This window comes from Equus caballus, chromosome 3 (assembly GCF_041296265.1).
Source record: "Equus caballus isolate H_3958 breed thoroughbred chromosome 3, TB-T2T, whole genome shotgun sequence".
Taxonomy (NCBI): domain Eukaryota; kingdom Metazoa; phylum Chordata; class Mammalia; order Perissodactyla; family Equidae; genus Equus; species Equus caballus.
In genome coordinates, this window is record NC_091686.1 from 20969057 (window position 1) to 20994724 (window position 25668).

General features: G+C 43.5%; 1 protein-coding gene across 1 annotated transcript in view; it reads left to right on the forward strand.

The window, feature by feature from the left end:
* The window catches only part of ZFHX3 (zinc finger homeobox 3), a 1295343-nt gene that overhangs the window by 1009379 nt on the left and 260296 nt on the right, over window positions 1–25668 (forward strand). The window contains exon 14 of the mRNA XM_023637235.2: window positions 18817–19169. The gene's annotated coding sequence lies outside the window, so the exon portion shown is untranslated. The remainder of the gene's footprint in view (window positions 1–18816; window positions 19170–25668) is intronic.

The window sequence follows — 25668 nt, forward strand, 5'->3', positions numbered from 1 at the left end:
TTAATGGGAACATATTTTATATTGCTTCAAGTTAAAATTTTTAATTTAAATTAAGTGAAATAAAATTAAAAATTCAGTTCCTCACTTCCACTAGCCACAGTTCAAGTGCTCCATAGCTGTGTGTGACCAGTGGCTACCATATTGCAAAGCACAGGTCCAAAAGGATAAACAGTTGTGAAGCAAAGAAAGTAGAAGGCATACGGCATTTTTGACAGGAAAAAACAGTGTAAGCAAAGGCACATAAAATAGTATGGGGTTTGGAACTGTATGCAGCTTAATATTACCGTGACATAATAGGCAAGACTAGGGATGGGAAATGAGCCAAAGGTGGAAGGATAGGCAAGAGACAGTCATAATGAGCCTTGAGTGCCCCAAAAGAATCTAGAATCATATATTTCATAAGCATATACTTAGTATGAGGGAAAGTGTGTACAGAGGCAAGTTTGGAGTAAGCCCTGGCTGGGGCTACTAAACCCTAATGTAAAGGAATCCATGCTCCTGGCAGCCTAGGACAGAGGCTCAGCAAGTCCACATCCGAGATGACAAAGCTTGGCAAAACTAAGTTAGAGTGGATGAAGTGTGTATTTTCTATAACTAACAGAAATCAGCTCAAACCGATTTCAATAAGAGGCTTCCTGGCTCACAGGGGACAGTCCAGAGGTGAGGCAGGACATGTGGTTGGCTGGTTCAAGTGCTCATGAGTAACTAAAGGTTCCAGAGCCCTTCTTCTTGTCCATCTTGTCATCCACAATGTGATCTCATCCTAAGGCTGCTCTTCTTAGAGTCATAGGATGGCTACCAAGCGAGTTCAGAGCCCCATGCTTCCTCATTCATGTTCAGTGGTAGAGAGTGCTTTGGTATCATCATTCCAAGTAAGAATCCTGAAAGATACCTACTGGAACCATCCTAGGACACAATGCCCACCCCTGAAGGAATAACTGTAACCAGGGAAATAAAAGGTGCTGACTGGCTCAAGTCATTCAGAGCTCACAGCTGGAACAGCCCACAAAGTCCATGGGCTGCATGGGGGTGTAGTAACCTGAAGGAAAATCCAGATGCTGTTAAGATGGGAGAAGGGGACATGAGTGCTGGGTAGCAACCATAAATGACTACAGTCCACCCCTTTGGCCACGCAACATCCATTCATGCCCATCTTCCACAGAAATACTTTCACAAACTCCCATAACCACATAAAAATTCGTGCAACTCGAATGGAACGAACCCCAAGGCTCCTATAACTACATCCTGTGAAATCTTCTCTTTGAAATCCAGAAATAACTTCTTGTGGTTCAGTGACCTGACGTTAAATGATAAATTATCTACTCCCAATATACCCAATATAGTAGATAAAGAACAGGATATATGCAATAAAAACTCTGGGAAAAAGAACGTATCATATTCCATAGAATAGAAATAATTAAGACTCCTGGCAGTAGAAGGAATTCTGGATATTCAATATCAACCAAGGAGGATCATCTTTGTCCATTTGTCCTCCATGGACATGTCTGAGAAAGGCATTGGGAGGATATGCTCTCTGGGAATTATACTGCTTTACCAGTTCACAGCCATTGGTGCAAGTTTGAGGGCAAGATTGTCCTAAAGTTGACCCTAAGATTTGAGCAATCACAACCTACTGTCACTCTTTCGTGGAGTTTCCATGGCAATACACATCTCATGAAAAGTTGATAAGCTTTTCCCTTTTGCTTCTAGTCAACTCCATTGGGGAGCAACCCTAGCCAGAGGTTTTGTTTGGTCATGCATTTCAACCCTGGTAATTTTTATTTTCTAGCCAAAAACCCCTATGCTTTATCTATCTGCCTAGACTACTAGCATTTGAAATTTTTGGCCATGACTCATAAAAAGAAATGAATTTTACTTCACAACTCTGTTTATAATTACGCATGCACATGTATTAATATGTACTTATGTATAACCAAATCACAAGTTTCATGCAACACTATTTACCCACACTGCATGAAGTGTATGCTGATGTTTTCTATTCTATACCATTTTTCAAAAAAAGGAAAGAAAGAAAGAAAAGAAAAGCTGGTCACACTCCACTAAATTGGTTTTATAACTCACTAATGGGTCACACCCACAGTTTGAAAAGACTACTGTTAGTTGCGGCCCACTTCAATGGCCTCCCACTTCATTTAGCCTCTGCTTTGAAGGAAATAAAAATATTCTTGAATAGAGAGATTCTTCTAATTTCTTCTTGCCCTTAGATTGCTCCCAGATTCAACTTCACAAAGCATGTGAGTCTCACCTTTCTTAGAGAATGTTTAACAGGATGCACTAGGAGAGCCTAGGATGGAGTGGGTCAGAATTTTTCCATGTCCAAATCTCATCTTCTGGGAACCCTCTGGTCTCTCTACTTCTGTGGATATTAACCTTGGTTTGAGATAGAACACGTGGCTTTGCCAGCCCTCCAGGCTCCAGGGTGAGGTGTTCAGCCATCCTGAATTATAGGCCATAGGAAGAAAGGACCTCTCTTAGCAAAGCCATATTCCCTTCACTTTCTGTTGGAAAACAGACCACCTTCAGCCCATCTCTTATAGTACTTTATTGAAAGCTGCCAGAAGTAGCCAATCCACCGCAACATCCTGAATTTTTTCTACAAAATTAAGCTTTGATTGGTACTCGGTCTGCGTCCCTAGGTACAAAAAGCAACAGTTTCGCCCACTGTGTAGTGAAGACCTCCAACTTCTCAGCCTGGGGTCTGGCCCCCTTGTTGGCTGCCCCCGCCCTCCTCCACTTACAATTCTATAATTTAGGGGCTATTTCTTCCAATGCTTTCTGGTCCAAACTCCCATTTCTCATCTTGAAAGTTAGCCTTGCTTATCCAAGCCCTCCTTGTCCTAAGGGAACAGCCTTAAAGTGAATAGCTGTCAGCAGATCCTTGTTAATGTGTTAGAATTGTCAAAGGAGCACCACCACCACCTCTGCAGTGTCTGGGTTTCAGTGGAGAGACTCTTGAAGGTAGAAACAGTCGTCAAGATCCAAAGGGCTACATCTAATGGTGGGATTTCAGGCACAGGACTGAAGGCAGGAAGATGGAGTGGAGAAAGTAAGCCTTTTGAAGCCAGGCAACCCTGGATTTGAGCATTGGCTTCGTCACGACTATGTGAACTTTAACCAGTTACCTCTTTAAGCCTCAGTTTTCTCGTCTGTGAAATTGTGAATAACAATACCTCCTATAATTATGAAGGCTAAATGGAAGATATGAAGCACCTAGCACTGGGATAACCATAGAATAGGTGCCCCCAAAAATGTTGGTATACCTTCCTAGAAGCACTGAGGTGGTAGAAGGTGGGAGACGCTGAAAGAAGTCAAGCATGGATAATGGGCTCTGGGACCTGGTAATCTTGGGGCCGGGGTGGCCCTTGGATCCCTAGGATCAGACTTAATGGTCCCCCTCTGGGCACCAACTCAACAGTGTCTGCTGAGACTTGGAGATGAGGAACAGCAGGATCAGGGTTTGGTTTCTTCAGCGACTGGCCCTGACTCTCCAGGTGTTGACTTCCCCAAGGAAAAACAATGCTCAGAGTTCGTGGCCAGCAAAGAGGCCTGGAGAGAGAAGCCAAAGACAGCTATTTCTGTGACTTTAGACCCTTTTGGAATAGTACAGCAGAACCTTGGATCCCAGACTGGAAATAGCAGCCACTCTCTGCCTGGGAGCAAAGGTAGGCTGACCATCCACCTCATGAGGTGGCGAAGCTTAGATTCTTGCAGAAAATCATCAAATGAGCCTGCCCAATTTTTGATAACTTAAGGGAAGATTCATAAAGAATACTGAAAATATAACTTCAGTTAATGAAATTTGAACTTACCTTCAACCTTAGCGTTAGACCAGTCACCAAATAGCCTCAGAAAATGAGTAACATATTCAAAATCTACCCTCTTAAAAGTTTTTTTTAGATGTCCTGGTCATGCGGACAGCTACTTGCTTTAAATCGTCTTCTCTAGAAATATAGAAATTGACACCCTTCTACCCTGTCTGTAGGAACCAAGACCTCCCATCAGTGTTTGATTCTACTTTCCATCTTGTGCATTTGTGGCTCTCGCCTCCTTGCCTCACCCCAGTAGTTCACACAGTGGGTGTATGTGATTATAGCCCGTGGGGGTTCTTGCTTAATTATAATTACTCACATTAAAGCAACACCTTGGACGATGTCTCATTCTCCAGGCTCTAACATGGACGTGGGCATGGATAGACGCAGGCCGTGTGTATCATGGCCTGAGATTTCTAATTTCTAGAAGGCATCTTTATGGAAACTGGCAGAAATTTTTGTACTATTTCAGGGCTTTTGCTAAACCTCAACTAGAACTTGTTCTTTATTTCCCAGCCATCTTCAGGATCAGGTGAAAGGTCTTATGTTATTCCTTCCTAGGAATATAAAATGGCTTCCTTCTTCCCTTCCCTTCCCTTCTTTCTGCCAGCTTCTCTCCCTCCGCTCTTTGTTCTTATCCTTTCTCTTTTTCCTGTCATCTTTCCTCTTCCCTCCTGTTGTCCTCCTTTTGGTCCTTCTTTTTCCCTAACTCATTCTCTCTCTCTCTCTTTTCTTTCTCTCTTCTCATCTCTCTCCTTCCCTCGCCCTTTCTCGCATGACTAATTTAGCTGGTTTGCTGCTGCACTGTTAAATTTGTTTTATCATTTTGAGTGTGTGCCCAGAGACTTTCAGGCAAAGGGCAAACTTTGAAAATCCCTAAGACAGTACCATCCAAGGTGCAGGGCTTCTGCGGGTGCCGGGGTGTGAAGTGTGTGGAATGTTTCCAGGGTGCAGAGGAGAACTGACATACCTGGCTCTAGAGGGGCTGCAGACCCCCTATCTGGTCAGCCAGGCCCCTGGGGGCAGTGGCTGGGCACCCTCGAGCAGCTCCTCTTGATGTAGAAAGAAAATGGTGATGTCTGAAGAGCTCCTCTCTGCTCCACCCTTCATTAAACTCCCCCTTCCCACCCTATTAGGAAAAGCTTTTATTTAAAAAAAAAAAAAAAATCCTTCCTGTGTGGCTTTCTTGTCATCTTTTTAATTTATGAGACCAAGACTCCCATAGTTCACTGAATTAAATCATAGCTCCCACCCCATCTCTTCCACCCATTTTTCTCTGTCTTCCTTTTTTATAGACTCCTCTGTGGATTCCTGCCTCTATTTCTCTGGTTATCTCATCCTTCTCTTCTCTGCTGACACCCTGCCTTATTTCTCTCTCTCTTCTCTTTCTTGAGGTGGGGTGTTGTAGGCAGACAGGAACAGAGAAAAATGGGGCACTCTGGAGGCAAGTTTGAGAAACGTGCCCACGGCATTTTTCTAGAGCATCCCTAAAAATGGAAGAAAAGACAATGAGACACCCAGAGCCATAAGTCCAAAATTCTGCAACAGCAACCCGCTCTCCAGCCAGTCTTCAGTGATTCTTGAGAGAGGAGAGTCAGTGGGCTTTGGGGTCAGGAAGAACTGAGTCTGAATCCAGGCTTCATCACTTGCTCCTTGGTTGCACGAATATGTTAAACCTTCTGAGCCTCGGTTGTCCCATCCGTAAAATGTAGAAATAGTCACACTTCTTGGAGTTCCAAGGACAGAATGAAATAGCAACTATGACAAGTGTTTGGAATGTGTTAAGCACACGGTGAATATTAATTTCTTTCTTTCATCTCAGAGAATATTGAATCTGTGAAGACTTAGGGTAAATAACAAAGATTGGCAGTTGAAGCTGGTGAGAGCACAGCATTTCATGTGTTGGTTGGTGCTGTTTCCTGTGGATGGCAAGAGCCTACAGGTCAATTTTTATTCTGGGTATCCTGTAGTAACTGCATTCGATTCTTTAATGTTTAAATCGTGCCTGCTTTCCCTTAGCTGGCATGATGGTTAGACCTCCCACCAGTGTGCTTATTTATTTTTTTTAATTTCACTAGCAACGTGTGAAAGCATTCTTATGGGAAAAAGGCAAAATCTAACACAACAGGATAAAACAAAAATGCCCCTTGGCCATTCCCAGAAGTCCTAACTCTGACCCGGAGGTAATAACAGCTTGGTGTGTGTCCTTTCAGACCAAAAGGAAAAACTTTCATTCACACACATATATGTACACATAGATTTATTTTGTGTATAGATTTATTTTGTGATTTTGATCATAAAATGTATTCTCACTGTTATTATTTTGCAACTTGGCTCTTTGTTTCTTTATTAGTTTAAAATGTTCTGGAAATCTTTTCTTGTCTTTATCGAGAGCTCCATCTCATTTCTTCCCCCTGCTGTAGTGCCTTCCATAATTCTCCCACTAGAATAGAGGGATGTTGTCTTTTTCATTTCTTTATCCCTTGAAGCTCTAACATGACCTGTCATATAATAGGTATTTTACTACTATGTTAACAATTACAAATGTTCCCTAAATGATTGAATGAATTAATATGGATATACCATATGCATTTTTAACCATTAACCCTTCCCCTACTGATGGACATTTAGGTTAGTTCTTCTTTTAAAATCTCTATTACAAACAACACTGGAGTGAACATCATTATGCCTGCCTTGTTGTGCGCATAGCCATGGATTTTTCTAGTGTAGTGTAGGTCCTAAGAAGTAAAATTGCTGGGGTAAGGGAGAGTTCTTTTTTTAAAAATTGATCCATGTTGCCAAAATGTCTTCCAAAGACAGTGGTGCCAATCCACAATCCTACCAATAATACCTTTTCTTAGATGTCTTTTTGACGGTATGTTTCCAAAATAGTCATATGTAGTTCTTTTCTGTTTTGACTTCAGAGAAGGAGGAGGAAAGAGGGTAATTAGAAAGAAATAAGGGAGGTACAGAAATTCATTCATTCACTCATTTTTCCAATCATTGATTCCATTCTAGGCTCTGCTCTAAATGCTGAGAACATAAAGATAAATGAGACCTGCTACACACCCCAGAGGATTTCATGGTCTGGACTTAATACTTAGATACTCAATTCTTAAAATGCAATAGCATAAAGAGACATGACAACTAAATGCATAGTCCGATCCTGGACCAGAACAAATAATAGCTATAAAGAAAAATATTGGGACATATGGTAAAATTTAAATGTGGCCAATGGATTAGATAATTTCCTATCAATGTTAAATTTCCTGATTTAGATCATTGAACTGCGCTTACGTAAGAGAATGTTCTTGTTCTTAGAAAGTACATGTCAAAGTGTTTAGGGGTAAATACACGTGCTTTCTCCAACTGACTCTTAAATGGTTCAAAAAATATGCATTCATACAACTCAGAGGTTTCTTTGATGAAGGAAATGTTCTATATCTGCTCTGACTATGTGGCAGCTAAGAGCTACGTGTGACTACTAAGCATTTGAAATATGGTTAATGTGACTGAAGAACTGAACTACTAATTTGATTCCTTTTCAATTTCAATAGCCCCATGTGGTTAGTGGCTACCGTATTGGACAGCACAGATACAGAGGGAGGGAAAGAATAATAAAATAAATGTGACAAAATGTAAAGAATTGGTGAACCTGTATAAAGGATGTGCAGAAATTCTTTGGATTATTCTTGTAATTTTTCTTTAGGTTTGAATTATATATTTTTTAATTACATAATAAATGCAATGTCAGGTCAGGGAAATTCAAATTAAAATATCACTGAGATATATTTTATTACAATTAAATTGTCACAAATAAATAAAATTATACTATCCAGGAGCCACAGAAAGGACACACTCAGACATTACTGTTGGGTATGCAAATAGGCACAACCTTTTTTAATGTATCATACAGAAATACTTGCACAAGTGCATGAGAAAACGTATAAGGATGTTCATTGCAGCTTTATGTGTAATACCAAGAAATTGGAGACCGTCGAAATGTTTAACAACCAGAGAATAGTTAAATGTGTTTTGCTTTGTTCTGATTCTGGATTACTATAAAGTTCTTCACCAGATTGAGGTAAATCTTTATGCATTGACGTGGAAAGGTGTCCAAGATAGATTGTCGGGTGAGAAAAAAGCAATTTGCCAAACAAAATGTTTAGTATGATTGCATTTTTGTAATAAAAACACTAAAACTACATATGCACACACACTCTCACTCACATTTATAAGTACATATGTCCATAGGCAAAAGTTTGGAGAAATACACATGAAAGAGTTACCAGAGCATTCTCCAGAAATTCCTTGAGACCTGTGGAAAGACCACCCAGCTCCGTCTCTGGAGTCCTCGGGCTGGCTGTGGAGGGTCCTCTCTGAGGCGCCTGTGCTGTAGCAGCAGATGTGCCGTGGGGCAGCCAAAAATCTCAAGCTGGTGCCCATCCGCTTGTTACCTGCACCTCCAGGCCTGCACCACCAAATCTCTGGAACACGCCCCCTCACAGGGCCGGCCATTTCCAGGCCCGCACGATGCCCCTCCCCATGGCCACCAGGCCTGCAGGGCAGGCAGGGTCGTTATTGAGTTCCAACGAAGGGAGTGTTTATTATTGTTGTCGGTTTGATACTGATCCCAAAAGGACCTAATCAACAGGTAATAAGACCTCATGGGAGCGATTAGAAACCTCAACTTTAACCCTGTTATAACCACAGCAGAGAAAGCCAGAGTCACTGCAGTACTGTGTCCCTCACTCTACAAGGCCTGATGGGGAGGAGACAAGGGGCAAGTAGGGAAGAGCCAGAGAGGTACTGGTGGGTGTGCTCAGGGATGGGCTGCAAAGGGAATCTGGGAGGGGGACACATCCAAAATTGAGTCTACCCCATAACGTACACCACCACCACCACCATCATCATCATGCTTAATTGAAGAGCAGTGCTGGGTACACGAAGCACAAAAATAGTGAAGCCATGGTCCTGGCCCCAAGATGCCCACAGACATGGGAATATAATAGGAGCTACACTACAGGATAGGTTTGTTCGGGGCACAGGGGTGGTACAGGCGAGGGAATTATCAACCTTGTTGGGTTGAGTGAGGGAAGGCAAGAGCACCAGTAAATTGCTATCTTGTAGTCTGTAGATGTGACAGTATCTGTTGTTTGGGCCTAAAGGGCTTATATTTAGACACCCACTTCTTTGTCTTTGAAGCTGCCTTAAATCCTGTTTCTTTCTTAATAAGTTTGGATATAAATAAATAAAACTAACTGGTAATTAATTTAAAAATACATACTTAAATATTTGCTTTTGGGTGTTGCAAGTGACTCACCTGCCAACTAATTAGATGAAAAGTTAGTCCCATCCATTAGCAAAATTTAATAATGCCTGATAAGATAACAGCGTTGTGACCCATTTCTCATTACCCACATGGCAACCAAGTGTGTTGTTACATAATTATCCCATGAGAACACCCTTGGAACTAGACCGACTAACTGCACCCCAGCACATCATCAACGTTGTTGATGGACAGTTGATAAATATTTTGATTACTTAAAGTCTCCAGAGCAGGGCCTCTGTGATGGATGATGGAGACAAAGTCACATTTGCAAAGGTCACATTGGCCCCCTGTTTTTTCTAACTTGCACAAAATTACAACAATCTTTCTTCTTGTTGCACAAAATTTTGCATTTTGCATAAAACTGCTGCAAATGTCGTATCAGCTTGGTCAACAGGTTTGACCAGGCCCAGGAGCACAATAAAGACAGTGAAATTGGACAACAGCACAGCAGCCGTCACTCTGCTCAGTCTTTTATTGCCTTTGAAGAGCATCACACTTAGAGGAGAGTTTGTACATTCACAACTCGCTTAATCCTGGATTCTCCTTCTCCTAGAACGGAAGTCCTGAAACCGAAACTAACACCATGTAAAAACCAGTGTGCATTTAAAGTCTTCTCAGAGCTGGTAAAGAATTTCAACTTCATTAAATAAAGAAGAAACGTAAAATTACACAGATTCTTATTTCACAAGCACTCATGCAGCCATATAGGACCTGGCGCTGGATGTGAAAAAAAAAACAAGGTGAGATCCTTGCCCTTAGAGAGCGTGCACTCTAATTGAAGGAAACAGATATAATTGGAATGTGATGAGAAAGGTCAGGCAGTAGCAGAAGCTCAGGGAACTAACAGGAGAAATTTCTAACATGGCTTGGAGGAAAGTGGTCTGGGAAAGCTTCAGAGGGACGTTTGAGCTGTGCTTTGGATGATGAGAAGATTCCCCTGGTTCTGGGGCTGGTGGTCCAGGAAGAGGGCCCTATGCAAAAGCACAGAGGTGAGAGAAGGTAGGTCAGCATGCACACGGGAGAGTGGGAGAGATGTGGAGGCAGAAGGATGGCTGGATCCAAAGAAGCCTCAATCATAAAGGTCTTGAAGGCCATGAGAAAAATTTTTGACCTAGAAGACCATGGAAGCATTCAGTTTTTTTTCTTTTTTAGAATTAACAAATAGAAATTGACTGTTCAAACAAAGTGGCCAAGGATATATTTATGTAAGAGTTTTTGTCATCAAGCACACTGAATGGTGGTTGAGTATCACAATATTTTCTAGTCCTGTTCCCTCTGCAGGACACTTGTATCATCTTGTGAGCTCTCAGATGGCCCAGTGACAGACTTGTCTGACAGGCCCACTGCCTTCAGGGAGCTCATGGTCAGGTGAGGGACAGACTTGCATTTGATCACTCAACAGCGTGATGACGGAAGCCAACGTAAAATGCTGTGGAAGCACTTAAGGGGACAGAGGACAGGGTTGAAGGGTGGCCAAGGAAGGCTTCCTGAAGTAAGCAACACTTGAGCTGCACGTTGAAAGTTGACTGAGAGCTAGCAAGTTGAAGAGGATTCAGAGTCAGGCCTACACTGAAGTCCACTGTGGCCCAGAGGGGTTGTTCTCTGGAGACCCTGTTTGTTCCCATTACTTTTGTATAGCACGGCCCATGAACTATGAGCCAGCCTGCCTTAACTGGTGAACACCTTCCCTTCCCCCTCTCTCAAAAAGAAAACATGCTCACCCCTTTGCTGAGAGATTTGCCCAAATGGTCATATTTGAATCCATAAGTAGGACATAATTCCAGAGTGCAGAGACTGAACGTATCATTTTGCCCATTTATTGTGGCAATGGGCTCAATGGCTATTCTTCTGGAGACTTGCTCATGCTCAGGTGAAGACAGGTGCATTTCATAACCTAACCTATCAAACTACTTTGTCCCAAAGAGACTTGGACGGTTCCTCCTCCGAGGTCACCATCACCAGATGTTCCATGAGAAGCCATGAGACAAGGAATTTGACAGAGGCATCAGGATACCCACAGTTAGCTTGGACTTTGGCCAAATTAATAAATTCCTTGTGTTGGTTTCTACAGCTTTCTCACAGTATCTGCCAGGACAACCCCAGTTTGGTCTGAAGACCCAAGAAGATGATTCTATGTAAAATATCTCTGTAAAGAGGTCTACAAATAAAAGGTGGTGTTATTTCATTAAACTCAGAAAGCATTCGTCAAACACTTAGAATTGTCCAGGTCCTATGACTGGGACGAAAAGAGTCAGGAGACATAATCCCCACCCTGAGGAGTTCATGGACTCACAGAGGAGTTCAGACAGAAAAACAAATTAACTGTAATTCAATATGAAAAGTGCTATAATAGAGAGAGGTTCAAAGTGCTGTGGAAACATGGGGGAGGAAGTAATTAATTTTCAGCAAGTAGCTGCGAACGGGTGGTGAAGGTGAACAGAGGTGCGGCAGGTAGAGGGAGCTGCTCCAGGACAGGCCTGCAGGAATGAGGGCTCAGTCTTGTTGAAGGAAGAGGGAGGGGCTAGTATGGGGTGATTGAGTGTGAGGCACATGGGACAATGCCTGGAGATGAGGCTAGAGACCTGAGGTGCTCTTGGCCCAGGATTTTAAACCTTATCAAGTAGAACTGGGAGCCACTGGAGGCCTTTACACAGATGTACGTGGAGGGACACCGGGATCCAATGGCTACCATTCATTGAGCACCTAACATGTGCTAGGAACCATATTAAGCACTTACCTGTGTTTTCTCTTTTGACCTTTACAAGAACCTATGAGATAGGTGCTATTATTACTCCCCTTTCACAGAAGATGAAATTGAGGCTTGGAAAGAGTAGGAACTTACCCAAGATCCCCCAATAAGTGATAGAGCTGAGGTTCTGACCTTAAGCCCAGGTTATATATGTTTTTTAATTTTCATCTTAACAAATGCAGATCAACTAAAAGACACAAATACCAAGGAGAGAAAGGCTAGCTGTGATTATGATTGTGGCAGTGCTTCGGAAGGTCGAAAAAGTCTATGCAGATATCCCTACATGTCAGCAGTGGGCCTGCGATTAAGAAATTCACCTATTCAATTCAACAAATGTTTTTCAAAGCACCAGCGTCACACAAGGTCCTATAGGAAAGCAAAGATGATTTAGAGCAAAGAAACTCACTTCTGGGAGCTTCAAGTCCAGTGGAAGAAATAGATTAGCATGCAGAAATACATTCCCAGAAAATGAGTCTGGAAAAGAGGAGGAGCATGTCGCCTGGATTTAGAGGTTGGAAGAGGCCGCATTTGAGATGCGTCTTGAGGCTAGCTTACGTGAATGCTTCCCTTTTCTTACTCTAGAGGTGCAGAAGCGAGGATGGAAGAAACAGGACTGAGGAAGAAGCACCCAATTAGTGAGGGGCTCATCAGGAGGGGTAGTGAGCAGAGTGAGGATGATTGGAGGGTTGAGGCTTGAAGCCTGGGGCCTGCAGAGCAGTGGTGTCATTAACAGAAATAAGGAAGTCAGGAAGAAACCAATCTCAAAACGAAATTGAATTCAGAAGAAAGGCTAAACCTCTTTGTGGCACTCAGTTGATTTCTCTCAGAGCAGTGGTTCTCAACCAGGGGTGATTTTGTGCCTCATGGGACATTTGGGACTGTCTGGAGACTTTTTCAGTTGTCCTAAGTGGGGGAGGGAGGGTACTACTGATCTCTAGTGGGTAGAGGCCAAGGATGCCACTACAATGCACAAGAGAGTCCCCGTGACAAAGAAATATCTGGCCCCAAATAGTGCCAAAGTTGAGAAAACTTTTGGGCATTCCCCAAAGTATGACCTAAGCATCGTATGAGAAAATGGAGAAATAAAGATAATTCAAAGGCCATTAACAAATAGATTGCTTCTCAAAGTACATATTTCTAGTTGTAAAAATTGTAGAAAGGGCAACAGAGAGCTTTGTTTGGGATTCCAGAATGCCTACCTCTGATGACTGCACTCCAGGCCCCCAAAGAGCTAATACACTTTACTTGGATTCCTTCTTTCTCCTGTCAACACATTGGGTGGGGAGAGGGTGAGACCACCCCCTCATTCCTCAATCACACCCTCCCTCCATACACACGCAGCAAAGGAGAAGCCCTACAGAATTCTGCTCATCTTCCTTAATCAATAGAACAATATCTTATTAGCATGGTAGTCGTATTACTCATGCCAAAAGACAAGGTCCTCAACTTTATGAGCAATTCTGGGGGATGTAAAGCCCACCTTAGAAATTCGGACTTGTCAGATCTTAGATGGGGCCCAGAAATTTACATGTTTAACTAGTACCCTTAGAAATTCTGATAAGATGGGCCATGGGCCACAACTGAGAAACCCTTGCAATTGGGGCGGGAGAAGAAGGAGAAATGAAGCAGGGCAGTTTGCGTCAGATTGGGCAGGACAAAAGCAGGCAGGCTCTGAGTGCTGGGGTACTGAGCAGACAGGTTTCCATGGTAGAGAATGTATGCAGGGCCTGAGAAAGGTCTGAAGCACAAGAGAAAGGACACGGCGGATCCCAAGAATGGATAAAGAGGACAACAACAGGTGGTGCCGGGGACCAGTTGTTTTTTCTGATGTTTTACCGTCAGAATCTTTTCTCTGGAGAATTCTGGAAATTCTAACTTGTAAACCAAAATCTGGGAGATGTTCTGATTTAAGTGGGGTGAAAGGGCTCTCTTGAACTCTGCTACTTTCTGACATTTCTGAGAGCCAAATTCTACCAAAGAGTTGCAAAGTGAATCAAACCCAGCAGACACTCTTCAGCCAGACCAAAGAGGAAAAAAGGCACACTCATTGTTCAGGTCACGTCATCTCCTGAGGATCTAGTGACTGAGGTTTATTTGTTCATTTGATAAATGTTTTTCTGAGTACCAAGCATGGGCCAGGGACTCTTCTAAAATATAAGTCGTATGCTATGGCTATCCATCTACTGTCCACCTTTTCATTCTTCCTCTGCTCATTAGCCCAACTCTCAGAAGTGAGGAAAAGAAACTAAGTGAAACTCATAGTTTGGTTACTTGCTAATTTTAGTGAGCCATTTGGTGGTGGAATCCTGGAAACTGTCAACAGTAAAACCCAAGGCTTCTCTCACGTCTCCTTCATCTGAATTCTCCTTCTTCTTCATCTTTGCGTGTAATGGGCTGATTATTATGGTGAGATGGTGAACCTGTAAATAATATCTCAAGTCCTCAAGACAATGTTCCTAGGAAAAGGAATTCCGGGGGAGGGGCTACAGATAGCAGAAGCGAAAGTTCCATTGGGATCACACTAAAGCATGGCGGATGCTAATGGCAGACTGAGGGACCCAGATCAAGATGAACATGAGACCTGTTCCTGCTCCCTCCCTACCCTACCCCACTCCACTTCTGTTTCTACTGAGAACAGGACACACAAAGCTCACCTCTTAATGTTTCCAAATAATGCTGTTTTAAGAACCCAGCTGTCTGGTGTATGACAAAAATTAAAAACCCCAACAACAAAAATTACTATTCAAAGAAAAGTATTATTTTAGGATGACATTATTTTTTAAATTCACATTTTTCATTTGTTATAACATGTAGCAGTTCTGTGAACACATAGATAAGAGGATACAATAGATATTTGACAGTGTAGTTCTCAGAATATTTGCATATCCAAGAGATTATTTCAGCAAGCATACTTAGACTGACCCTATTAACCATTCACAATATTTTGTCTTGAATCCAATTCACACTCTGTAGACATGTCCAATTCACATTTCAGCTCTTACGCTGTTTTCCCTTTCATACTTTATATTAGGAAATAAATCCATAACATCAAATTTCATGACAACATCTGCTCTGGCTGACATGATTGAAAGGGAATTTCACTCATGCCAGGTTATTCTGTTTCTTAATTTGTTCTTTATCATACCTGAGAAGCAGGCTGTTTTATCAAGTCCAATATAGAGAATGGAAGCTACTGGTGCAGAATTCACAACCGGCACCAGCCCCAGCATTCTGGAGGGTGACTGTAAGAGTCCTCTGAGGTGGCATTATTGGCAGGATGACCAGAGAGTAATTCCAAGGCAGGAATGTCTTGCCACCTGTGCTCAAGCCAGTTCTGCCAAGTTAGCAAGCAGAGCATTCAAGATAAAGGTAGGGGCTAGCCCAGTGGCGCAGCGGTTAAGTTCACACGTTCCGCTTCTCGGCAGCCCGGGGTTTGCAGGTTGGGATCCTGGGTGTGGACATGGCACCACTTGGCAGAAGCCATGCTGTGGCAGGCGTCCCACATATAAAGTAGAGGAAGACGGGCATGGATGTTAGCTCAGGGCCAGTCTTCCTCAGCAAAAAGAGGAGGATTGGCAGCAGTTTGCTCAGGGCTAATCTTCCTCAAAAAAAAAAAAAAAATAGAGGTAGCTCAATGTATATAATGTGCAGTCACTTTTTATGAAAAAAAATGTGATGGTCAAAAAACATTAGTCTTTATATACTAGGGACTCATATTCTTGTACACCAGTGTTCATAGCAGCACTATTCCCAATAGCCAAAAGGTAGAAACAACCCAAATGGCCATCGACAGATGAATGGGCAAACTAAATGTGGTATATCCATACAGTGGAACATTATTCAGACACAAAAAGGAACAAAGTTCTGATATATGCCACAACATGGATGAACCTTGGAAATATTATGCTAAGTGAAATAAGCAAGACACAAAAGGACAAATATTATATGATTCCATTTATATGAAATATCCAGAATAGGCAAATCCGTCGAGATAGAAAGTAAATTAGAGGTTCCCAGGGGCTGGGGCAGGAGGGAGTGAGGAGTTAACGCTTAGTGCATGCAGAGTTTCTGTTTGGGGTGATGAAAAATTTTGGAAATAGATGGTGGTGATAGTTACACAACATTGTATATGTGACTAATGCCACTGAATTGTACACTTTAAAAATGGTTAAAATGGCAAATTTTATGTTAGATATATTTTACCATGATGAAAAATTAAATTTATAAAGGTAAAACCTAAAACCAGATGATCAAAGTGAAAAAAAGCATGAAAGCTAGAACTGAGAAATTCAACTAACTGAAGGTAGAAAACAGAGTGAGCAGTCATCTCAGAGCTGCTCAATTCACACTGTCCAAAAAGAAACATGTCTGTTGTCTTCCTCCTGCCTGGGCTTCCCCTGTGGATGTTTACAGCACAGATTTGTTGCTGCCTTTCGAGACCTCATCTCGACGTTTAGGGCCATGGCGCCTGTTTTCTCCAGCTGAGCTCCCCTCTGCGCCAACACACCTGACGTGAGATGAGGCTCCAGAAGCAAGCCAGCTCCCAAATACGCTTCTGCCTGGAGGAGGTGTTTTAACAGATGTCACGTTCTCTGCCTTCTCCCAGCGCCGCTTCCCTCCCACCAGCAGAACATCAGCTTCACCTACTGCATACTGCATAGGAATTGTGTTTTCCCCATTTAAGGGATACCATAAGTGAGCCTGTGGACCGTAGGGAGGTCTCCTGAGTTGACGGGCCATGAAAGGCCTACCCATCTCTCAGCCTCCAGCTCCTGCTTGCTGTCAGAAGGAGAAAAGGTTACTTTCTGGAGCCGTTATGGGAGCCCAAACCCAGCTCCGGCAGCAGGAGCAGGCAGGATGGCAGTAAAGTTTCCATATCCCCCGGGGATGTAATCACATTCTCCAGCCAGGTGCTGGGAGTGAGGCTTGTGGCTTCCAACCTTCTTGGCCCGAGGCCAGAGTTTCCAGGCTTCCCTGCACCCTTCAGATCCTTCCCATCATCTTTCCAACCAGAAGCTTGTTAAGCTTTTCCTGTGCTTTTATTCAGATTTCAAGGCACCCTCTGTGTGTTCAACTTCAAAGAAAGTTTGCTGCAGTCAGTGCAATTCTGTAACAAGTGGAAGCTCCAAACAGCTCTGTCGAAAATGGTTTTGTTAAAATGAATGGGGCTGGGAGTCTTCCCCCACCTTTTCTTTCCAATGAAATTGCATTTGTGTCTGGATTAACTTGCCCGATATCAATCCCCAAATTTTTAAAGATGAAAAGCAGAACAGCCACACAATATTTAAAATGTGAAATGATTACAAAATGGCACCAGGCCAATGTTTATGAATCATTGAATATGATCATAAAATCATAAAAAATAATCACCAAAAGGTAAATAAATTACCCAGCTTACGGCTTATTTTGTGTAGGGTCGGACACAAAAGCTGCAGCCATGAATGATTTATGCCTGTTTTAACAATAATACTCATTTTACTGAAAGATGGTCAGCACTTGGGCTGCTGTGGGCAACATGCCAGTTGTCGAAAGGTTAATGTTTCAGCAGCAATACACTAAATTATGAATAATACCGGTCCCAAAATGGAAGGTTATTAGCTCAGTATGCTTAATTAGCCCAGCTAGAACTTTGCCATCAAGTAGCAGTCCCCATTACTGCGGCACTAGCGATGATGGGGGATGGCAGCCTTGGGCTTCTAATGCCAGAACGGGGGCAGGTAGAGGCACGAGGGGTGTGGGGTGTGTCCTTTACTTTCTTTTCATTCGGTGTCAGGGAAGCATCTCAGAAGCTGGTTTTCAGGATTTTGGACTCTCCTACGGTTTATCTTTGAAGACTTCCCAGAAAGAAAGAGCAGAAATTATTTGGGAGGGGCGTGGTAGTCAGCCTTGTGGACCCACCATGATTTGCTTCCACATCTGCATGTTGCTTGTTAGCTCAAGACCTACCAAAGAACATAAGGTACCATTCACCAGCCAGGCTGATCCATCAGCACTGACCCAACACAGGTTTTTATTGAACAGCTACTATGTCCTGGGCATATACAAAGCAGTTGACAAGACAAACACATTTTAGATCGAAGGGAGGGGACGGCCCGTAAACGACCAAACTACGCCATTAGTGCATTAAGTACAGCCACGTGACTGCTTTGAAGGGAAGGTTTAGAACGCCAGCACCTGGACTGGAGTCAGGGTAGGGGTTCTTGGAGAAGGCTTCCTGAAGGAAGTGCCATTTGCTCTGATCTCTAAAAGGTGAGTAGGAATTAGTTAGGTGAAACTCTTCCAAGCAAGGAACATCTAAGCCAAAATGGTGGTAGAGTATGATGCAGCCATTGCATAAAAGGGGTCTAGAAGAGCATTGGCCTGCCAGGGCAGTAAGCATGCTGTTGAGCACCCAGCTGGAATGGGTATGTATGTTTGTGCATGTGTGTGTCTCTGTGTGTATGTCCACACCTGGCCCCACCATCTCCCCACTTCCTCGCCCCATCCTGGCTTGGACCTGCCAGGTGCTCCGGTTTAAAACTTGAAGTTTACAGCCAGGAGTAGGGCTGGGTTTACAGCCATGCCATGCCGGCCACGTCCTATGCTGGCTGTCTGCACCACCGCCTAGTTCTACTGAGTACTATTAGTAGCTTGTTTTTCTAAGCCCTAAAATTCATTTTCTTTTCCCGCCTCGCTTCCAGAAAAATAAATAAAAGTGAACACATCACTCATTTAAGACGAGGAATGGAATTTAGGTTGCGTTTTTCTTTCTATTTTTATGATTAGTTAGAATTTTCCTGGGAACGCCGCCAGGAGGGCATTATGGTGAGATAATGTCCTGTATTTAATCAGTACTGCAATGGCGAACTGCGTTCTGTGAGGAGAAGCTGAGTTAACGCATCCCTCTCTATCTGGTCTATTTTCAGGATACGACGGGGTGGCCCAAGATGCAGACGAGACTGAGAGGTGGCAGGGCCCCAGGCTTGTGTGATGGCCCACGGGTGGACAGGACGCAGCTGTGACTCATTCTCTTCATGCAGGACCCATCAGCTCTGAGAGCCCTGAAACCCCCAAAGGAGCTGCATGAACAGGGCCCCCAAGCAACCAAAGTGATCGACCTTGGTGGACACTTTTGGCATCTTCCTCTGCATCTTTCAGACGTCCGTTGGCCTGGACACACTTCTTGCTTTCAGACGTGCATCCCTCCCTTTTGCAACCCAAACCCAATGTGCGCAGGGGAAGCACAAGGCTTCTAGGGGAACCTGGAAGTCAGCAACAGGTAGGACCGGATCGGCTCCTTCACTCTGCATGTGCGTGGTCATCCAGAGATCCCCAGAACCTCCGCTGGAGGTGACAGCTGGTGGTGTGCAGTTTCCAGAGTCGTTCTTGTTTTCTGAGATGATTGATCCATCACTGAAGAATGAAAGAATCCCTGGCAGTGGTAAAATAGAAAAGGCTATCTTAGAGAGATGTCTTAGAGAGATGTCTGAAAGGGAGGAAGAAAATGAGGACCCAGGGAAAAAGGAGAATGGATTTAGCCTCAAGGAAGGGAGCACAGAGAATAGGCGAATGGATCAGATTGACTTTCTCTGCAGTTAGCGCTGGTGGGCAGGAGGACAGGAGCATGTGGGGCACGCAGATGCTTTCCCATTTACTGTTGTCCCTATTAAATGTGGGGTCTGCAGGAGCCATCTGTTCAGGTAAAGGCAGTGGAGAGAACAGGATGCCCCAAGCAACCCATAAATAGCAGGGTGAAGACAAAGTGTTTATTACTTAGCCTCATGAAGCCCATATAATGCTCTCCCAGGGTGCGAGAGAGCAAGAGCATGTGTGAGCTGGCCCATGTGTGTCCCGGGAGTGGGAGTCCCAGACCTGGTGTTCGCGCTTGGCTTGATTCTATGAAGGCGTCTATTTGATGGAACGTACGGGAACAGTTCATAGCCAGCCCAGCAAAACTTGTGCGGAGACAGAGCTTTCTTTTTCTCTTTCCTTTTCCTGTTTGCAGTGAGAATGAGGCCTTTCTCTTTTCGGCCCTTTGCTCTCCCCAAAGTTGTCTCACGAGGTCATTGCCAGCTGACAGGCTTCCTTTCAGTGCAAGGTTTGGACGGAAACAATGCTCTGTTTTCTGGGGGGCTGGTGAGACTCTGGGCCTATTCCTGACCAGACTGCCCTAAATTTAAATGGGTTATTGTTTTAGTAGGGCTGTCAGTTTCTGCAGACAATTTGGTCTATACGATGCAAGACTTTATCCTTTTATGTGGGTGCGTTTGTATGTATCTTACTGTAGATATACATACCATCACTATTGAGCAGCAGAACAGTGGTTTAATATCATCATGTTTAGTTTCAAGCCAGGTTCAGCCACATTATAGCTGTGTGTCCTCTCTAGCTGGGCATTAGCATCCTAGGTTCAGACTAGTTTACCTATAAGACACCTTCTAGTTCAAATGTTCTTTAACTCTGTAATTGAAAGATATTGCGTTACCATGTTCAATAAAAGCTTAAAAGCACTTTCTCTGAATGGCTTATACATTGGCAGAACTGATTTCTAAGAGCAAGGATATGTGCTGAATGTTCTGCTGAATCTCCTGAATACTGAATTTACCGGTTTGCAAAGATGAATGGAAACTGGTGGAAAGTAGAAGAGATCTGTGTTGTCAAGTTCCAGGGTCTTAAAAAATCCTGATAGATGGGGGCTGGCCCCGTGGCTGAGTGGTTAAGTTCACGTGCTTCACTGCAGGCGGCCCAGTGTTTCGTTGGTTCGAATCCTGGGCACGGACATGGCACTGCTCATCAAACCACGCTGAGGCAGCGTCCCACATGCCACAACTAGAAGGACCCACAACGAAGAATATACAACTATGTACTGGGGGGCTTTGGGGAGAAAAAGGAAAAAAATAAAATCTTTAAAAAGATTCCATTTAAAAAAAAATCCTGATAGAGGTACTCAGGGTTATCACCTACCATAATCTTTGTCAGCAGTGGATGATATTTTGAGAATTAAGAAGCACTTTCAAAAGTGACATATTAGGAATTTCTGAACGAGGACCCAGCTCTGCAAATTTTCATCTGATGAGGGACGGCAAACAGATACAAGCAATTCACCAAAACTAAGGTTGACTATTTTTGATCATTATGAATAATGATCAAATGCCATAATATCACATTTCAGAGGCTTTGGAGGAAAGTAGCAGGATAGTGGTAGGACTTAGCAAGCCCCAGCCTCTGGGATACTGGGAACCCTCTGGCGTAGCCAAACTCAGGCTGGTGCTGGCTGGCTCTGCAGCAGTGTCGCCAGCACAGAACTGTGCGCCGGCCTTCCAGGAAGGTAAGTCACTAGCTGGGCCAAGAAAGAGGGATTCCCTGGGACTCTGCCAATGAGTGCAGTGGGAGTCACAGCCCAGCAGCCACTGAACACCACTGCCAACTCGTTTGTAGATCTCTGTGAGGTGGTCTCTCCCAGGCTGGCTAGCCAAAATCCTTTTTGGAAGAGCCTGACACTGCTGCCTGCCTGGTGAGTAGTCTTCACTGCTTCTTCAACATACCTACCCACCTTCTTGCCTTCCTTCTCCAAACATTTATTGAACGTATGCTATGTGGCAGACACTGTGCGAGGCACACAGTACTCATAGACTTAAACAAATGATCCCTGAGCTAAAAGTAATTTTTGCCTCATGAGAGAGATAACTAAGTAGACAATCACCAATATAGTTTAAATAGGGTTATGTACACTGAACTCACAGAGCACAGAATAGGAAGAAAGTGACTTGGCCTAGAGCGGATGTCAAGAAGATGTTTTGGGTAGATATTGATGGAGATGGGACAAGGTATTCCCAGGAAAGGAAACACAGCCTATTTGGGAATTATGGGTAGATATTTTGTGGATTGAGTGTAGGATTTGGGAAGAAATCAAGGCTAGAGAGGAGGTTGGAGACCACCAACCAGCCTCAAAGCAATCACAGCTTCGGTTCGGGAATATTTCTTCATCCTTATATCCTACAGACAATTTCCCAGGCCTGGACTTTGGTGGGGGGAATCTCCAAATCGTGCCGTCTTTAATAGAAGACTTGATGATCATTATTAAAACCTGCAGGTCAGTGTCTCTCAGAGTGGCATCCTGCCTCTGTGTCTGTAAGGATGAGAGCCTTGCCTGGTGCATTCATCCTATTACCGAATGAATCCTGAGTCACAGGGCTTCTATTGTCAGGAAGCTGTACTCTGATTCATGACAGTGCATGGTCAATGGATAGTCTGGTCACCACATCCGTGATTTAAGCACAGTGGAGTCCTTGATGTTTCTTGCATTAGACTCTTTGTTCAATGATATAGTTGGTTTCACATTGGCCCAACCCTCTCCTGTTTGATTTCCCCTTGGTAAAAGATGTGCATTGATTGAAGAGATGCGGGTGCATATGTAAAGATGTAATACCATCTTTGCCTTTGGAAGTAGGTGTATGGCTGAACAGGCTACTGAGATCTGGACCCAGGCCTGCATTATATCCATATGCAGAGGCCCCACCCAATCTAACCCTTCCAATGAGCCATGCCTGTCTGCTCTTACCTATCTCTGGCTATATCCCAGCCCCACACTCCTACCATGGGGATTAAGTAGTATGACCTCTCTTTCAGGCCTTATATAAGATCAAGACTCTCCAATGACTAGCCAACATGGCCAGCACTGTAGAGGTTAGAAGACCAGCCTTCTCGTGATAACACTAGTTCTTATTGGTGGTTCTGTCTTCTGAAATTGATGTCTCAATATCCCTGATCTCCTGAGCGCGTACATCTGACTGCCTTGAACTTTAAGACCTAGTTGATGTTTTAAATCTCATGAGATTACCTGGATTCGTGGCCCCACAACCTCCTTGTATGCACCACACCTGCCTGGTCCCTAAAGATCTGTCTGGGTATGGAGCCCTAATCCTCATTTTTCCCCGCTCATTTCTCCCTTGTCCTTCTGCACGCTTAGAGTTGACAGTGAGACAGACTTCATCTAGGTGATTCCTCCTGTATTCTAGGCTATGCATACTTACAGAGATGGTAAGTACAGGTGCATGAAATGAAATAAATCATAGTCTGCCTCGGCTTATAAACTTTTTGTCCCTTACAACTTAAGACACTTCCTGATCTTTAAACCACGTTAAATCTCATTATGTATTAGAATTTGGCGACACTATTCTTCACTACTGGAAAGAGCCCAGGCTGACATGAACAAAGTATTCTTGTCCATGGAAGAAGATGTATGAATACTACTTGCTTGTAGAGTCCCATAGGATTCTTGTCTGTCAGCCTCCATTTTTAATTAGAGTTGTAATCATCCCTCAAGGGGCATCTGGAGGCTTCATTAAATCTACCGGGTTCCCTCTGATATATAAAATTGGTGATGTTTAAAATCTTGGCCGGGGGGCCAGCCCCACGGCCGAGTGGTTAAGTTCGCACGCTCTGCTTCAGCAGCCCAGGGTTTTGCCAGTTTGAATCCTGGGCGCAGACTGGCACTGCTCATCAAGCCATGCTGAGGTGGCATCCCACATGCCACAACTAGAAGAACCCACAACTAAAAATACACAACTATGTACCGGGGGGCTTTGAGAGAAAAAGGAAAAATAAAATCTTTAAAAAAAAATCTTGGCCATATCAAAAATAATAGCAAGTTGGAGAAAATGTATCTGTCATCCAGGGGCTTCAGGTAACGTAAGTTCCCCTTTCATTCCTATAGGACCAAGACTTTTCTGTAGTCAGCACAAAAACAGCATCCTTTCCAGCTGGTACATTTGCTTCACGTCCACTTCACATTCCTGGAGTCTTACATCTTTATACTCTCCAGTTACATCTTTAGGAGCTGTTGTTCAGGCCCCTTTTATGACCATGAATGTGGCTCATTGATGCTTCTTGCATGATTCCACTGAGCCTGTGTTCCTCTATCTGTATAGAAGGAGGTTGCCCTCCGAGTGGCGTTCACCAAGGGCCTTTCCAGTAAGCTACTCTGAGGTCAAACCTATAGCTATTGGGAGTGTTCCAGAACCTCTCTACTTCCATTCAGACTCCTGTCCAAAGCAGTCTACTGGGTAGGGCTTCCAACCTTGGTACCCTTGCCTCACCGTAGAACTGCAAAGTATCTTATAGTGGTTGTCATCTGTGAATTACTTCACAGATCCACTATAGGTAGTTACATGACCTTTTGAGATGGACCAGTCTTTCCAGGTTTGGGGCTAGAACCATAGGTCTAGACCAGGGATTCTCCATAGTGGCACCCTTGATACTTTTTAATTGGAATTTTTTATGGAGATGATTATTCTTGGCATTTTGAGCCAGAAAATTCTTGGGTGGTGGTAGGAGGCTTTCCTACGCATTGTAGGATATTTAGCAGCATCCTTGTCCTCTACCCACTAGATTTCAGTGATACCTCTCCCTCAGTTGTGACAACCAAAGTGTCATCAGACATTGCCAACTGTTTCTGGGTGGTGGTGGGAGGCAAAGTCACCTCCCATTGAGAACCATTGCCCTAGACCTCATGCAGAACAGGTATGTAGACCTGGGGCTATGTGGCATTTCCAGTGGGGAAATGTTCTGGAGTATTTGCAGAATCTTCTCTGGCCTATAAGAAACAGGAAAGAAAAGATGTGACCACAAAGAAAGTCACTTGATCCATGGAACCCACGGGACTTTCCACCATTCCTTTATATTTGTTCACCCTCATTATCTTGTATATCAGAGAATTAGTCAGATGTGTTAGCAGTTGTGACATAGAGGGAAGCAGTGATGTAGAGGGAAGCTAGATTTCCTTGTCCAGCCACCTCATGTCCTATTGTAAACACTTTGTCTACGTCGTCTCAAGGGGTCTTGTTAGAATTAAGCCCCTAATAAACTTTGTTTGCATGTTATGCTGACTTAGGTAGCTCCACTAAGCCAACGTTTTTCTGAAATGCTGTTTCCTACGTCTAATTTGGCCATTGACAAAGATTCTGGTAAAGTTGTGATGTTTCAGAAACTGTGTCATCATTCCTCCGTGTTTTCATCACACTTCGTTTCAAAGAATGCCTTTACTCTAACAAGCTCATTTGAATGAGCAGTGACTAACAGAAACAATTGCACCTGTAGACATCTGTCCAGGCACACCACTTCTTTCATGCCTAGGAAGTAGAGTCTCCCTATATTCACTGCAGAGTCTGCTCTTATCTTGTACAAAAAGTGAAGGTAAGTTGGTGGGAACAAAATGTAAAATTCATTAATTCATTCAAAGAAAAGTCATTGAGTAGGACATTGTGCTAGTTACTGTGAGATATTTAGAGACATATAAGACACAACCTCAGAGTTTAAGAGCTCTTTGCTTAGTAGTAGAGTCAAAAGGTGGACAAACAATTATAATACAAGTCAGGGTACTATAACCCAAATGCTATAGGCCTTCCACCATTGGTCACAGGAAAAGAAGGTGGATTCGGTGCACTACAGTCCATTGCCCAGCCACAGATTCTAGAATGCATGTGTAAATGGCCCATGAGAATGCTTCATCTCCTTCTCTGACAGGATTGTATAGGCCAGTGGATCAGGCAAATGTGGCAGACAGAGAATAGCTGCACTTTCCCGAGGCACCTGACAAATGACAGTTTGTCCATTTATCCCACAGGAGAGAAGATGAAGCATGAGTTTGTTAGTAATTGGTTGACCGTAGTTGGTGTCAGTATGGAGGAAGATTTCTGGTGCTGTGACGTTAAGGTTTTGGTCTTAATCCTTGTGCGGTTGTCATGAAGTCATATGTTGCAGAATAAAGAACTCAACAG